This window comes from Vicugna pacos, chromosome 5 (assembly GCF_048564905.1).
Source record: "Vicugna pacos chromosome 5, VicPac4, whole genome shotgun sequence".
Taxonomy (NCBI): domain Eukaryota; kingdom Metazoa; phylum Chordata; class Mammalia; order Artiodactyla; family Camelidae; genus Vicugna; species Vicugna pacos.
In genome coordinates, this window is record NC_132991.1 from 51,045,285 (window position 1) to 51,060,116 (window position 14,832).

A 14,832-nucleotide genomic window follows, 5' to 3' on the forward strand; every position below is an offset into this window, starting at 1 on the left:
TAGTATCAAAACCTGTTTACAGATAAAGAGTAGACAAGAGATAGCCATAAGTTTATTTAAACAAGAAAACTGGTGACTTATTGTGTGCCTTTGACTGAGAAATTAAAAAAATAAATTTTCTTTGCTGCTGTCAATGATCACAGAAGGCAGACATCTAAAAATACAAGATCCCATACTTTACGTCAGCTTGATAGCTGCTTTCATAATATTGTCGTGAATCATGAGCCAAGGAAAGGCCTTGAACATTACCTAGTCCAGTTCCTTTATTTATGGAGGTGATGATGGTGAGAGGTTGGTGGGATGGGGTGGAGTGGGCTCTGAGGCCGAGAAATGATGTAGTTTTCCCAGCATCACAGGTGTAGTGTCAGAGGAAGATTGAAATCCAGACTGCCTAAATGCCAGTGCAGAACTCAGCTTTGTGAAAAGCAATGTTTTCCAATCATGTGTTGATTAGCTCTGGAGTTAGACCTTCTGGGTTTAATTTTGGCTCCAGCTCATCCCTTGCTATTTATTTAATCTATGCCTCCATATTAGTGTCTACCTCACAGTCTTGATGAGAAGATTAAATGAACTAAATGAAGCTGAAGATAGCCTGGTATGGTGAGTACTCTACAGATGTTAAGAACACCATGAACTTTGAGGAGTCTGATCTCCTCTGCCATTTGACCTATATTTAGAATCATTCCAGCCATTAGTCGTTTCAGCCCATGCTGTAGAGAGCTATGCTTTATATGCTTTACTTTTTCAGCCCATTAGGGAGGCGATTCCTATTGATCTATGAATGAAATGCTATTAGACCCACCCTAAAAAAAAGTACTGGACTATCTATCACTGGTTCTTATAATGTATTAAACTGAAGTTTATATAAGCCAATTCTTTAAACATGAGGTTGAAATCATTCTTTGAAATGATTCTTGCTGTCTGTTTCCAGGGAAACAGTCATTTGGTTTACTTGATATTTCCCAAATGGATCCTATTAGGGTGGTAAAGTAACACTTGGTTTTGTTTCTTTGGCACCTACTAATTGCTGCTACTGCTGAAATAGTGATGTGCTCCCTAATCTGCGTCTAGTATGAAGACAGCTTGAGTGCCTGGGGCTAGAACTACACTTCTATTCTTTCTATTCTTATTGGCAGATACTTCATCTCTACATCTATATTAACCCATGAACTTTTTGTTTTAAGACTTATTCAAGTGTTTCCAGAAATGTAGTACTATGATTTTTTCCCATAATGGCTGTGAGTTATAGTTAATATGGATGCCAAGTTGTTTTAATCTTGACATATTATTAAAAGATGTTCCACTGCACCACCTTAGTGAATTACATGCATTTTGCACCTGACAAAGGGATTTTTTAAAGAAATACTGCCCCCTTGTGTTGTAATGTGGTATATTATTGAACAAGAGTAATTTAAGAAAAGGAAACATTGTAAATTCGCTTAATTCTCTTAAGCATATCAAATCTCACTTAGAAAGAACACTAAATAATGTGCAGTGTGTATAATACTTTTTACACATTAATTAGTAACAGGAAAAAATCATACAGGATGACTGTTTCTTTTATCTTTTTTACAAGAAGCAGCATGTTGCATTTTAGAAACATTATCTATCTTCAGTGAAAGTTCTTTGTGTTTTTGTGTTAGTCTTTGCACACCATTTTACCTGAAGGAAATACTACCATCATATTTATAGGTTTGTATTTCTCTGTCTGACTTACTTCACTTACTATGATAATCTCTAGGTCCTTCCATGTTGCTGCAAATGGCATTATTTCATTCTTTGTTATGGCTGAGTGGTGCAGCAGAAACTAACACAATATTGTAAATCAATTAAACTCCAATAAAAAAGAAAAAATTAAAAATTTAAAAAATAGGTTTGTAATAGTGCTTTACAGATGACAAAGGACTTTTGCTCACGTGATGTCATTTAATCTTCAAATCAACTGTGTGAGGAGAGATATTACTGTTATTCTTCCTACTTTATAGAAGAAAAAAAGAACATAAGGAATGTTGAATGACGTACCCAAATTAAGACAGTTAGGAAGTGTAATTGGTAAGATCATAAAGAAAGCTAAGGTATGTACCCAAACTCATGTAATTAAGATCTTCTGACCTTAAACACTGAACCCCTTCTGACTACTAAGACATTCAGAAGTCAGTACATCAGTCATACTGCAGAAACTGTAGAACTAGAACTTTCAGATCATTAATCAAATTGAGGTTTTGTTGTCATTTCGTAGCTCTATATTCTATACTTATCTTTGTTTCATGAAACACAGCATTAGATTGCTATTCTTGTCGTTTGGTAAATTTGATTTGTGGGTTAATCAGCATTGTTAAAGAGTGCCAAAAGGAAAAAAAAAATCAAATTGATTTGCTTGTGTTCTGTACTTAGAAGCATATTTTACAGTTCAAAGAAATCATTTGAGTTGAAGAAGTTACTCAGAGGGAAATGTACCTATAAAGTATCCTAAAATAAAGCCGAAATCAAGTATTACATAGTTAAAAGGGTTTTTTTTAAAAAAAATTGAAATGAATAAATAAATTCCCATGATTAAGCTTTTCAATAATACGAGAAAAGGAATTAAGAAAAAAGTTAAGGTTCTTTTCCCCTTGCCAAAATCACATTTTCTTTCCCAGAAGTAAACAGTGTTAGCAATGTGGTATACTTTTGTTTTTCACTATTTTCTATGCATTTACACATATTTCTATGCATTTTCACTCTATTTTCTATACATATGGACAAATATATTATTTTTATGGATCATGTGTAGGATCCATTTGTATCCCGTTGACTGCTTTTTTCACTTAGAAGTATATTGGAGATCTTTCCACACAAGTATGTATAGATCTTCCTTACAGCTTTTTAATTGCTGCAAAGCAATTCATAGTATTACTATGACTGAATTCTTGCATCATTGGTGGCCCTTTAGGATGCTTATTTTTCATGGTTACAAATGATACAGGAATGATTTCTTCCTACATGCTTCTTAGGGCACATTCATGACTATTTTCCTAGAATAGATGCCTAAAATTAGAGTTACTGTATCAAAAGGCATGCATACATTTAGCATTGATAGATAACAGCTAACATCACCTCCAAAAAGCTGTTACATGTGTGTATTTTGACAAAGCATGCAGGAGAGTGTTCCTTCCCAACTCTCTCCTCAAAGCCAAATCATATTAATGTTTATTTTATGCCTATCAGTTGGGTAAAATTTTTTGTTTCCTCATAGTTTTAATTTATATTTTCCTGATTACTGGTGAGGTTCAGAAATTTAACGTCTATTTATCTTTATATTTTTTCTTCTAAGAATTGCTTATTCCTATCTTTGTCCCTTTATATACTGAAATTTTTTATCTTTCACTTATTGATTTGTAGGAATTCTTTTTATTTAGATTTTAATTTTTTTGTGTTTTATATATAGTAAGTATTTTCTTTACTAAAAAAAGTTTTTGTGATCCTTTTTTGGACAGACATTACACATTTTAGATTTGAATCTGTTCATCTTTCTCTTTATAAAGGTAATATTTTTGTCTTACTTCAAAAGATCTTCCCCATTCCATTATTGTAAAATTATTGTCCAGTGTTTTTATACTTTATGATTTCATTTGCTTCCTCTCCCCTCAAATGAATGGCTAATGAGCCAAATAATATTTATTAAATGTCTTAACCTTTTCCACACCAATTTGAATATGACACTATTTTCTCAAGATTTAAATTACTGTGGTTTTAAAATATATTTTTATATCCAGCAAGTCTGCATCCTTTGTTCTTTTTAAAAAGTTAATTACATTACTTAAGGCTTTTTTTTCTTTCCATATGAATTTTACATTGAGACTATTTGGTTTTATGAAATATTCAATTGAACTTTTATTGCTATTGTGTCGATTGTTACATTAATTTGGTGAGACATTACATATTTAAGATATTATGAGTCTTTTCATTTAAAAATTTTGCACATATCAATCCACCTATGTTTTTGATGCAATTGGATATCTAATTGTAAAAAAAATTAAGTGTTAACCTCAATATCATAGTCAAAAGTTAATTTCAGATGGAATAGAGAGGTAACTATAAGAGTGATGTGGTATGTCTATATTTCTTACTAGAATCTTTCTTAGATATCTTATTTTTGTTCTATTGTCTGTGGAATCTACTTTTCTATATTATTTTATAACTGATCATTGCTTGTATATTAGAGATTTATTATCAGTGTTTGAATTTTGATCTTGTATTGGCCTCTTACAGAACTCTTATCAGTGCTAGTTATTTCTCAGTTGATCTTCTGAGAATCAATTTTTTCCTCCATGAATAATGATGTTTCTTTCATAGTTTATTCCATGATTATTGGCTTATTCAGAATTGCATTAGGTTGGAATAATCTTCGCAGTGTGTATTCATCCAAAAATTATTTAAGCATAGATGGTCAAATTGATTGTAATAAAGTGATGGTACAAAGTATTTTATTACTATTTCAAGCGTATTTGCTATATCTGCAGTTATATTTCCTTTTGCATGTATGACATTATTTTGATTATTACCTGCAAAGATTTCAAAAATTTATTTCATTCACCATTTCAAAAAGGTGGCTCTGGTTACATTCATGAAATTATTATTTTTATTTCTAATTTTATCTTTATTAATTCATGTTTAACCTTTTGTTGGAATTTTTTTCTTATTATTTGTTATTAGCTATTGGCATGTTAACCTTAATTCATTTGTTTTTCGTTTTCTTGATTTCCAATACGTACAATTGAGACTAAGTATCTTCCTCATACTGTTGCTTTGGTTTACACCCCATAAATTTTGATGTGCAGTGCTCTTATTTTTCATTCATTTCTAAATAACTTATGATTTCTATTTCCTTCTCCCCTTATTTCCTTCCTCTCTCCTTTTCTCTTTCTTTCATTCACTCGCTTCCTCTCCTCTCTCCTTCTTCCTCTCTTCCTTTCTTTTTTCTCTTCTTCCAGCCATCCATCCTTTCTTCCATCTCCTTCTTTCTTTCTTCCCCCTCCCCCCTTTCTTTCATCCTTTCTTCCCTCCTCCTTCCCTTAGAATGAAAGGTGCTTATTAGAGAGTCCCCTGGCGATCAACAGCTGCAGAACGGGGAGGGAAAGGGAGCAGGAAGGACTAGAGGAGCAGCTGGGCTACAATGCAGGTGTAATGACAGCTCAGCTGATCCCACTGGGAGCTAAATGGCCTGCCAGCATTGTCCCAGGTTTGTCCAAAATGACTAAACCTTGACCAGCTATCTGATGTGAGCTGCTCTTTGACCTTCTCTTTAGCTGGAGCTCATCTTGGAGGGCCTGAAGAATGAAGGATGTCTGCTGAACTGGAACAACCAGCCCTTCTCTGAAAGGGATGCCGTGTGTTGCTTCACCTACATGCTTAGCACTTTCTCTGCTCACCATTCCTTCTCATACCTTCTTCTGGGGACATTTTTCTCCTGGAAGTGCATCCTTTCAGAATTTCCTTTAGTAAGGGTGTGCTTAATTTCTTCCTCATTCTTCAACTGGGTACAAAAATCTAGCTAAGTGTTTGGTGTTTTTTCCCCATCACTTTGAAGATATGATTTCATTATCCTCATTTCCATTGTCACTGTGTAGAAACCTCCTGTCAGTTTGTCGTTCCTTTTTATGTAATCTCTCCTTTCTGGCTGCTTTTAAGATGTTTTTGTCTTTAGTATTCTGCTGTTTCATTCTAATACATCAAATAGATTCCTTTTTATTTTCCCTACTTCTGTTGCCCTTTCTGCATCTTTATCTTCTCCATGAAAAAAATTTTCTGGACATATGCTACATTTTTTCTTTCTATTATCTATGCCTTCTGTTTCCTCTCTGTCTCTCTTATCTCTCTCTTTCTCTATCCCCTTTTCTCTCTCAGTAACTTTCAATTTTGTTATAAATTCAAATCTCTAGATAGTTGTAAAAGTAGTAAAGATCACTCCCATATACCCTTTACCAGGATTCACTAATACTTTATATTGTAACCCATTTGCTTTATCTCAGTGCTTTCTCTTTAAGTGTGTGTGTGTGTATGTGTGTGTGTGTGTGTGTGTGTGTGTGTGTATTTCATTACTATGGCTACATTTTACATTTCCCCCCAAAGTTTAGTGGCATTAAAAGCCATTTATTATACAAATAGGTTCTCTGGATCAGGATTCTGGCTAGGGCACAGTGGGCATTCCCATTCCCTCTTCCTTTCTCTCCCCAACACAATTCCCCCTCTACGTACCCAAACATATACTAATATTATATTTTCTCCATCACTCTTGGCAATTGAGCTGGAGACTATGTTTGTAACTACACTGTGATTTGGAATAGGTACAAAGTAGACAATGGCTTATTTTTCCAGTTTAGGGTGGAACTCCATTAGAATATTTTATAGTTTTGTAGGAAGGTCATATATTTTGTACTTGTGTCAGTTGAATTTGTCCATTCAGACTACAGTGAGCAAGTTTGGGTTTCATAATCAGGTAAGGATTGCATTAAGACCTCCAGAAAAAAACTCAGCGACTTTGTATTCAAAAGCTCTTTTATATAAGAGTTTATATCTGGCAAAGGATACGAGGTTCTGATTGAAAAGCAATCAGATGAGAGCAGTATGCACTTTGTAATGCTGTGTAATCTGATAAGCTGTTCCCAGCTTACCCTCACTGAGCACAGTGGGCAGGAATACAGTTCTAGGAAGAGAGGAACTGTAATATATTCTAATGCCAAGGACAAATTCATGCTGCAGCTTCCAATGTAAAGAATTTAACAAGAGGAATCATCTGTTAAAAATTTTTTGTGAAATTCCCTCATTCCTTTCATTGATTAACCTGATGCTCTTTTACTTTGCACAAAGATCTCCAACCATTAGAATATCACTCTGTAAAAATTATGGCTTAAGGGTTTTCTCCCGAATATTCGTAACAGATGTACAAAATCAATTCTTTCTGAAAGTAAGAATCAAGGCTGCCCCTCTGCAAAACAGACATTTGTCTTTCACATCCAGCTCCTCGTTTTATGTTCACTACCTATGTTCCAGGCACAGACATGGATTCTCCTGCTCTGTCTCTCCATACTCACACCTATGTATATACTTGTGTGCACACGTATCCTGCTTCTCCACCCCCTCCCCCTTCTTCCTTTGGTTTATTGGTCCTTAGTCTTTGTTTTAGGTCCTTTCTGGACTGGCTGGGACCTGCCAGTAATAACCCACACAGGTCAGTGGTAATTTTTTGACAATCGAGGTCTTAATGTGTATCAACTCATTTTCTCTGTAGCTCCCTTTTCTTTGATCAACACATCCTTTAGCTCTGTTGTGTAGCCCAGCTGTCAGATGTCCAATGGCAATTAGCTGATCTTCTAAATGCACTATTAATTGACATGCTAAGGTTAAAAAGCTGGAAGAGTGTATCTAATTTTCTGAAGCATGTGAACTTTCATGTGTAGATTTATAATCTAAATTCTGGAAATGGGATGTGTTAAGCAGAAAGAGAAAGGCTGGAGGAAGAGATTACTTTGGACATTTGCATGGTCTGTTAATATCTCTCAAGGCATCTGTTGTATATAGCCTCTGGTAACTGTGGGGTATATTGCATTGACTACATTAAAATTTCCCTAAGAAATTAAGTCAGACATTCACAGGGAAAGTCTCCTCTCTTCTTCTTCCTTCCTTTACCTCTCCTTTCTTTTCCTCCATCCCAACTCTTGTTCATGTGTATGTTGGCAATTTTTCTCCTGTAGCCTTGTTTTTAAGGAAAATTTTGTGTTTGTGAATAAAAATAACCCAGTGGCCTCAGTTTTCTTTCCTTCCATTAGTATTTTAGCTCCCTGGCATCCACAGCTGACTGTGCATTGGAGTGATGCTGCCAAAGAAGAAATAAAAAAGGAAGTTTTATGTCGATATAGAATTAATTCATAAAGCCTTGGGTGGAGAAGTTAACCTCTGTGCATGAGACTCCCTTCTGATTAACAGATGGCTGCAGATCCTACATCCCCAGAAGATTGGATCTTATTATAGCAGGTGTAAAACTATCACTGCTCTGGGTGCATCTCTTTAGAGTTCAGGTCTTAAGTCTGCTATTCCCATAAAATAAATTCTGTGGGTGCTCAGATTTTTTAATATGAAGTGTAGAATGAGCTCTTATATTACAAGTAGTGTTTTGAATTACTTTTAAAAAATGTAGTTTCTTTGAACAATATGTTTTTTCCCTGTGAGATTTTTATTGGGAAATGTTAGATACATTTAAAAAGGTGTATGAGGTACTGCTGTAACAGTATAAATTAGAACTTGTGAGATGCATTTTTTGTTTTCACAAGGTTAGTTCTCTTCAAACAACATTATTTTTGTAATGTTTCACATAACCAGACTTTTGTGCACACAAACACAAAATACATAAAAATACAATTCTATGAAATTTTAAGCTCTTGTAGTAGAGACATTTTCTAGATATATTCTCTCTCTCTCTCTCTCTCTATATATATATATAAAATATATACATGTAATGTACACACACACATACTTACTAAGAACCTTAGACAAGTAAACCTGATATGCAGACTTGAGCTCCTTTTTTATAAAGTAGAATAGTATTAATATTGCTCCACTAAATTTTTGTGACAAATAACAAAATACTAGGATGGAATATTTACGTGATAGGGTTTATTAGCTGAGACATTGCTGAGTCTCTCAGAAGGCCTTATGAGGAATCTGCCCCAGAGGTTTTCAGGATTCTCTGGACAATCTTGAATATCAGAACATTTGAGGACCCAGAAATAGACAGTCTCATCCCTGATTTTCATGGGAGTTCAGGAGCTCTGTGTGAACAAGCTTGAATCCTGGCCATCTACAGACATGTCCAGTGAAAGAGGCTGAGTGGACAGAAAACAGATTGCAGGGGAGGGCAAAGGAAACTCTGGAAGAAAGACCTCAGAGGGGTCTAAGGAGTCTGATGAAGCTTTATGAGGTTCTGAGTGTTTAGAATCAGCTGTAATTCAGGATAAATCATTAAGCTGCTCTTGAGACTTCTCTGATTCCAATCCTCCGTGGTCGGTGACTGAAAGCCTCTATGTATCCTATGGAATGTGCTCTGTGATAAAAAGAGGAAATTGTGTTCTTAAAGGTCCTCTGCAAGAGCTGGACTTTAGGAAAGGAGGATTGGAGAGAGGTCAGATGGTGTGCTGCAGAAGTAAGGGTTTATATCAGCAGAAGTGGAGAAGGAAAAGTGGCAGAGGAGGGGACGCTTGAGACCAAGCTCGGGTCAGGACCATACTGAGGATGGCTATGTTAATTTGCTAGGGCTGCCATAACAAAAAAACACAGATTAGTTGGCTTCAACAACCAAAGTTTATTTTCTCATGGTGCTGGAGGTTGGAAGTCCAAGATTAAGGCGTGGGTAGGTTTTTTTTTTCCCCTTGGCTTGCAGATGACCGTCTTCTCTGTATATCTTTATGTGGTCTTTCCTCTATATGCTTGTAGTGTCTGTGTCCTAATCTCTACTTCTTATAAGGACACCAGTCATATTAGATTAGGGTCTACCCATATGACTTCATTTTAATTTAACTACCTCTTTAAAGGCCCTGTCTCCAAAACAGTCATATTCTGAGGTACTGAGAGTTAGGATTTCAACATGTGAATGTGGGAGGGATGCATTTGAACACGTAACAGTAACCTTGGTATGATATCAGCAATCTTCTCAGGATCTGCAATGGATGTGATCTACGTTATTTGGGTTACCTGTAAAATACCAATTAAAAATTACATAAATATATAATGTCTTAGAATAAATGCTACAAATGTCAATGAAATGTTAAAAATTAAATGATTTTAACAATATTCCTATTTGCATTGGCTCTAAGTCAGAAATAGCTTTAGGAAATACTCTATTCAGTTTTCGTAAGAATTTTCATGTACATTATTTCCTTCTAAAAAGTCTGTGGGGAAGACAGAAACTCTTAAACAGATAAAGAAATTGAATCTGAAAGAAGTTAAGATGACTTGTCCATGGTCCTAAAAACAGGAAACCAAAGATTTGAGAGTCAAAGGGGAATGTTTTGAAACACAACAATATAGAAATGCATAATGTCTTGTCAGATCAGGTTGCCATATAAAATACCATAGACTGGGTGCTTAAACAACAGATATTTATTTCACCACAGATCTAGAGGCTGGAAATCCAAGATCAGAGTGCCAGCATGGTCAGGTTCTGGTGAGAACTCTCTTCCTAACATGCAAATGGCTGCCTCAAACTTTATCTTCGCATGGCAGAGAGAGAGAGGGAAGGCTCTTTGGTGTCTTCTTCTTATAAGGACACTAATCCCATTGTCGGTGCTCCACCCTCATGACCCTATCTAAACCTCATTCCCAAAGTCCCCATCCCCAAAACCGTCATGTTGGGGGTTAGGGCTTCATCCTATGCATTTGTGGGCAGAGGGCAGACACAATTCAATCCAAAGCACAAAGGTAGAATAAATAAAATATGAGGGAAAAGAAAACAATCATAAGCAACTATAGGATACCATATAGCTATTAAACTATTTTAGAATAATTCTGTTTGCATTTATAAAATGCAAGTCATCAATTTTGGTGAAACTTAATATATATAATTTTTGTGATATTTCTATAATAATGTGGTGTTAGTATATACTATCAGAGGCTTTCTTCCTTCCTTTCCTATTCAGATCAGCAGAAAATGTATATTGTTGAGAGCCTACTCTGTGTGTTTTATTATTTATCATGGATTTTCTCCAGTACTTTGAAGGGCCTGGTAGGTGGTGCTTTACAAATAAGGTGATTGTTGCCTCTTGGTTCCATGCAGAGATGACTGGCAGGGACAATTAACTCAACAGGACACTCCATTGTGATGAATCTAGAAAAAGACCTTTGTCCTCAAAAGCTTGAAGGCATGAACCAGGTAAATTTCTTAGAGCTGCGCTAAGGCCTGTTTTTCAGAGGGGAATGCTAAAGCAGTTTAGTTCATTTTCTCAAATGTGAATGAAGACTATAGTGTCTGAAAGGAAATCTTATTGAATTGGATTTGTTATGACATAAAGTAGTAAGGAGACATTAATATAAATAGGGAAGGTAAAATAACCTTTTTATTTTTATTGTGAATGTCTTATTCTTAATTTACATGCTTAATTAAAGAATTCATAGCAGGACATCAGCAGTTTTATTTACTTATTTATTTAATAAATACTTATATATAGTGCTTATCCTTAGCTAGGCCCTCTTTAAAGCAAGAGCACCCCATGAAACAGAAACTGTCATCTATACTATACAGTTGATGAGATGAAGTATCTTGCCAAGGTCACACTTAGCGTTTAGTTTCTCCTAAACTGAATGAAAAAAACATATAGAATTAAAGTAATTGTGCTTAAGAGAAAGGATAGATAATTTTTCCAATAATAATGTATTCCCACCTATCTTGAACAATTGTCATGATATCCTTGAGAAGAGGATTTTGCTCCACGTTCAAATATTGTAGATTCTCATATTATGTAGACTCTCATTTAGTTAATGTGAATTAAACCATATACACTGAACTGGAGATTATTCCAGAGTGAATGTTTTATGTGAACTGTTAATCTGCTGTTCCTTCCTTCTAACTCAGTTCTTCTGGGCATCCTGCCTTGATAGTATCATTCTAATATTTAAAGTTAAAAAATTTTCATATACCATAATCTTTTACATACTAGCCAATAAATACATTCATCAGGTACTCAGCTGAAGAAAGAAAAATGTATTCCAATACTAGAAAAAAAACAACTGTCTGTTAGATTTAGAGAAGGCAGATGGATCTCCGATGTTTCACCATTTTAAAGGACTTTAAAGAACAGTTTTAACAAAATGTGATTTTTAAAAATTTTTTCAAATTTAAAAAGCTATCTTTATTATCTAATATCCACCTGACATGTGACTTTACTCACTTTATCCAGGAAAGAGCCAGCAGGCTTCTACAACACACTAAAACAAACATGTCAAGAAAATCTGCAAACTCTACATATGCTCTCTCATGCTGGGTCATAGTTTCAAGTCTCCCAGTGTGTTTGTCGTTTCAGTTTTGATTTGCTCAAAACACTAAACTTACTCATAACCCAATTGATACCTTGTGTAATGCTCCATGAGATATGCTGACCAGATTATTTATTTATTTGTTTTTATTGAAGTGTAGTCCATTTGCAATGTTGTGTTAATTTCTGGTGTACAGCATAGTGATTCAGGCTATCCATTATAGGCTATTACAAGGTATTGAATATAGTTCCCTGTGCTGTACACAGGGCCTTATTGTTTATCTCTGATCAGATGGTTTAGATGTAGCCTTGTTCTACAGTGACTTTCCAGGATGAAGGTTCTGCTGTAGAAAATCCAACCTTTCCTAGACTAGATTGATGTTGTCTATTCCGAGTAAAGAGTTAACAAAATCTTGTTACTTAATTTACTTGGGTGTTTTAGGATCATTGGAACCAGAAAAGCACTGGATCAGTCCCAGAAACTGAATGGCTCTCCCCATATTGCTATCTCACAAAGCTCTTTTAAAATTTTTTTAAAGTAAACTTTAAAAGCTTTTAAAACTTATTTTTAAAAAGATGTTTATTGAATTATAATAAATAAAGTGCACAAATCACAAGTGTACATCTCAATGTTTTTTCACAAAGTTTTTGAATGGACCTATTAACCACATCAAGAAATGGAACTTTACCAGCATTCAGAAGCACTCAGAAGCCCCTCATGTACCATTCTAGTCATTAGTGCTTCTGTAACGATAACCACTATTCTTTGTTCATTCTTATCGGTGTATAGTACAGTATTCCATAGTATGTTACACCACAACCTATTTATCTGTTCTACTGTTGGTAGAAATCTGGGTCGTTTTTGTAATTTAGCTGTTGTGAATAGTGCTATTATGAACACTGTTACATATCTTTTGGTGAATATTTGCACCCATTTCTGTTAGGTGTATATACTCAAGAGTCATGTTTATATTCAGCTTCAGTAAAAACTACCATTTTCTAAAGTGATTATATCAATTTACACTCTTTGCAGTAGCATATGGTCCATATCTTCATTAAAACCTCAGTGTTTTCTGCCACTTTGAAATTTAGACATTCTGTTGGTTGTGTAGTGTTATTCCATTGTGGTTTAACTTTATTTTCCTGGTAATTAATGGAGTTCAGCATTTTTTCATGCTAACTGGGGATTTAGGTACCTCTTTTATGAAGTTTTGAGGTCTATTTTTGTAATGAGTTGTGCCTTTGTATTATTGATTTGAATGAAGAGATACAGGTTAGGTATAGATACTGATACAGACATAATTTGGATACAAGTCCTTTGTTAGAAAAATGTACGGCAATTATCTTCACCCCTCTGTGGTTTGCCCTTTCATTTTCTTTTTGGTGTCTTACGTTGAATGGAAATTTTAAATTTTAATGTATATAACTGTATCATTTTCTCCCTCTTGGGTTATCATTTTGGGGGGCCTGTTTAGGAAATTTTTGCCTACCTTACGTTTATGAAGAATTTCTTCTAGGCTTTATTTCAGAAGTTTTGTAGCTTACGTTTCACATTTAAGTCTAGAATTATCTAGATTTTAATAATTTAGTAATAGATTTTTGGATGTGGTGTGAACAAGGTATCAAGATTCCTTTTTTTGAAAATATAGATATAAAGTTGTCCTAGTATCATTTTTGATGAAATTATAATAGTATAATTTCAAACAATTTTTTTATGTTTGTTGTTGGTGCCTAGAAAACTAGAGTTGTTTTGAATATTGACCTTATATTCTTGGACTTGCAAAATTCATTTATTAATTCTTGTGGTAGAAATTTTTGAATTTCCAAAGTGTACAATAGTAACTATAGTTTTATATAGTTACTGATAATTTTAAATGACAGTTATTTTTCTTTGTTTACCACCATTATTTATTTTTCTTTTCTATTGCATTTTTTAAAACAACCTCCAGGATAAAAATTGGATAGAAGTAGTGATAGGACCACTTATTTCTCATTCCTGATCTTAGAACAAAAACTTTCAATAATTCACCAACAGAAACAATGTTTGCTATAGTGTTTTCATAGAGATTTATTAACAGATTTAAGAACTTCCCTTCTATCAAATATATTTATGCATTTATTGAGCTGCTCATATGATTCTTCTCCTTTATTTTGCTATTGTGGGAAATTATACTGACTGATTTTCAAATGTTAAATTAGTCATATTTCTAGAATAATTCCTAGAGTCATGATATATGATATATATTATCCTTTTTGTATATTACTGCATTAGATTTGCTGTTATTTTGCTTAGGGATTTTGCATCCAAGCTCATTAGAGGTTAGCTTACAATTTTCGTAACTTGTATTGTCCATTAAATTTTGCTTTATAGTGACCTAATGAAATGAGTTGAGAAATATTTCCTCTTTTTTAATTTCTGGAAGAATTTGTACAAGATTGATGCTGTTTCTTCTTCTGTCATATAAGCCTAGAGATTTCTTTGTATGAAGGTTTTGAACTATAGACTTAATATATTTAAAAATACAAGAAAATTCAGACTTCTTTATTTTTTGCTGAGTTAATCTATTTTAGGAAGTTGTCTGCATCTAAATTCTCAAACTGATTTGTATCAAATCAATTTTTATTTGTATCAAAAAAATTTTTTGGTAATAAAATCCTCTCATCTCTTTCAGTATCTGTATGATCTGTGGTGGTTTTCTCTACTACATTTCTGCCATTGGTTCTTTGAAGCTTCTCAATTTTTTTTTTCTTATTAAACTTTCTAGTTTCTTTGATTCATGGACTGGAGAAGTCTATTCCTTAATTTTTAAGAATGTGAGGATTTTCTAGT

The 14,832-nt window shown here is 34.1% G+C and overlaps 1 long non-coding RNA gene across 2 annotated transcripts in view; it reads left to right on the forward strand.

The window, feature by feature from the left end:
* LOC140696627 (uncharacterized) overlaps positions 1–14,832 on the forward strand; it is a 155,703-nt gene that overhangs the window by 51,878 nt on the left and 88,993 nt on the right. For both annotated transcript variants that reach the window (XR_012073131.1, XR_012073130.1), the window contains exon 2: positions 10,808–10,903. This is a non-coding gene — a long non-coding RNA (uncharacterized lncRNA). The remainder of the gene's footprint in view (positions 1–10,807; positions 10,904–14,832) is intronic.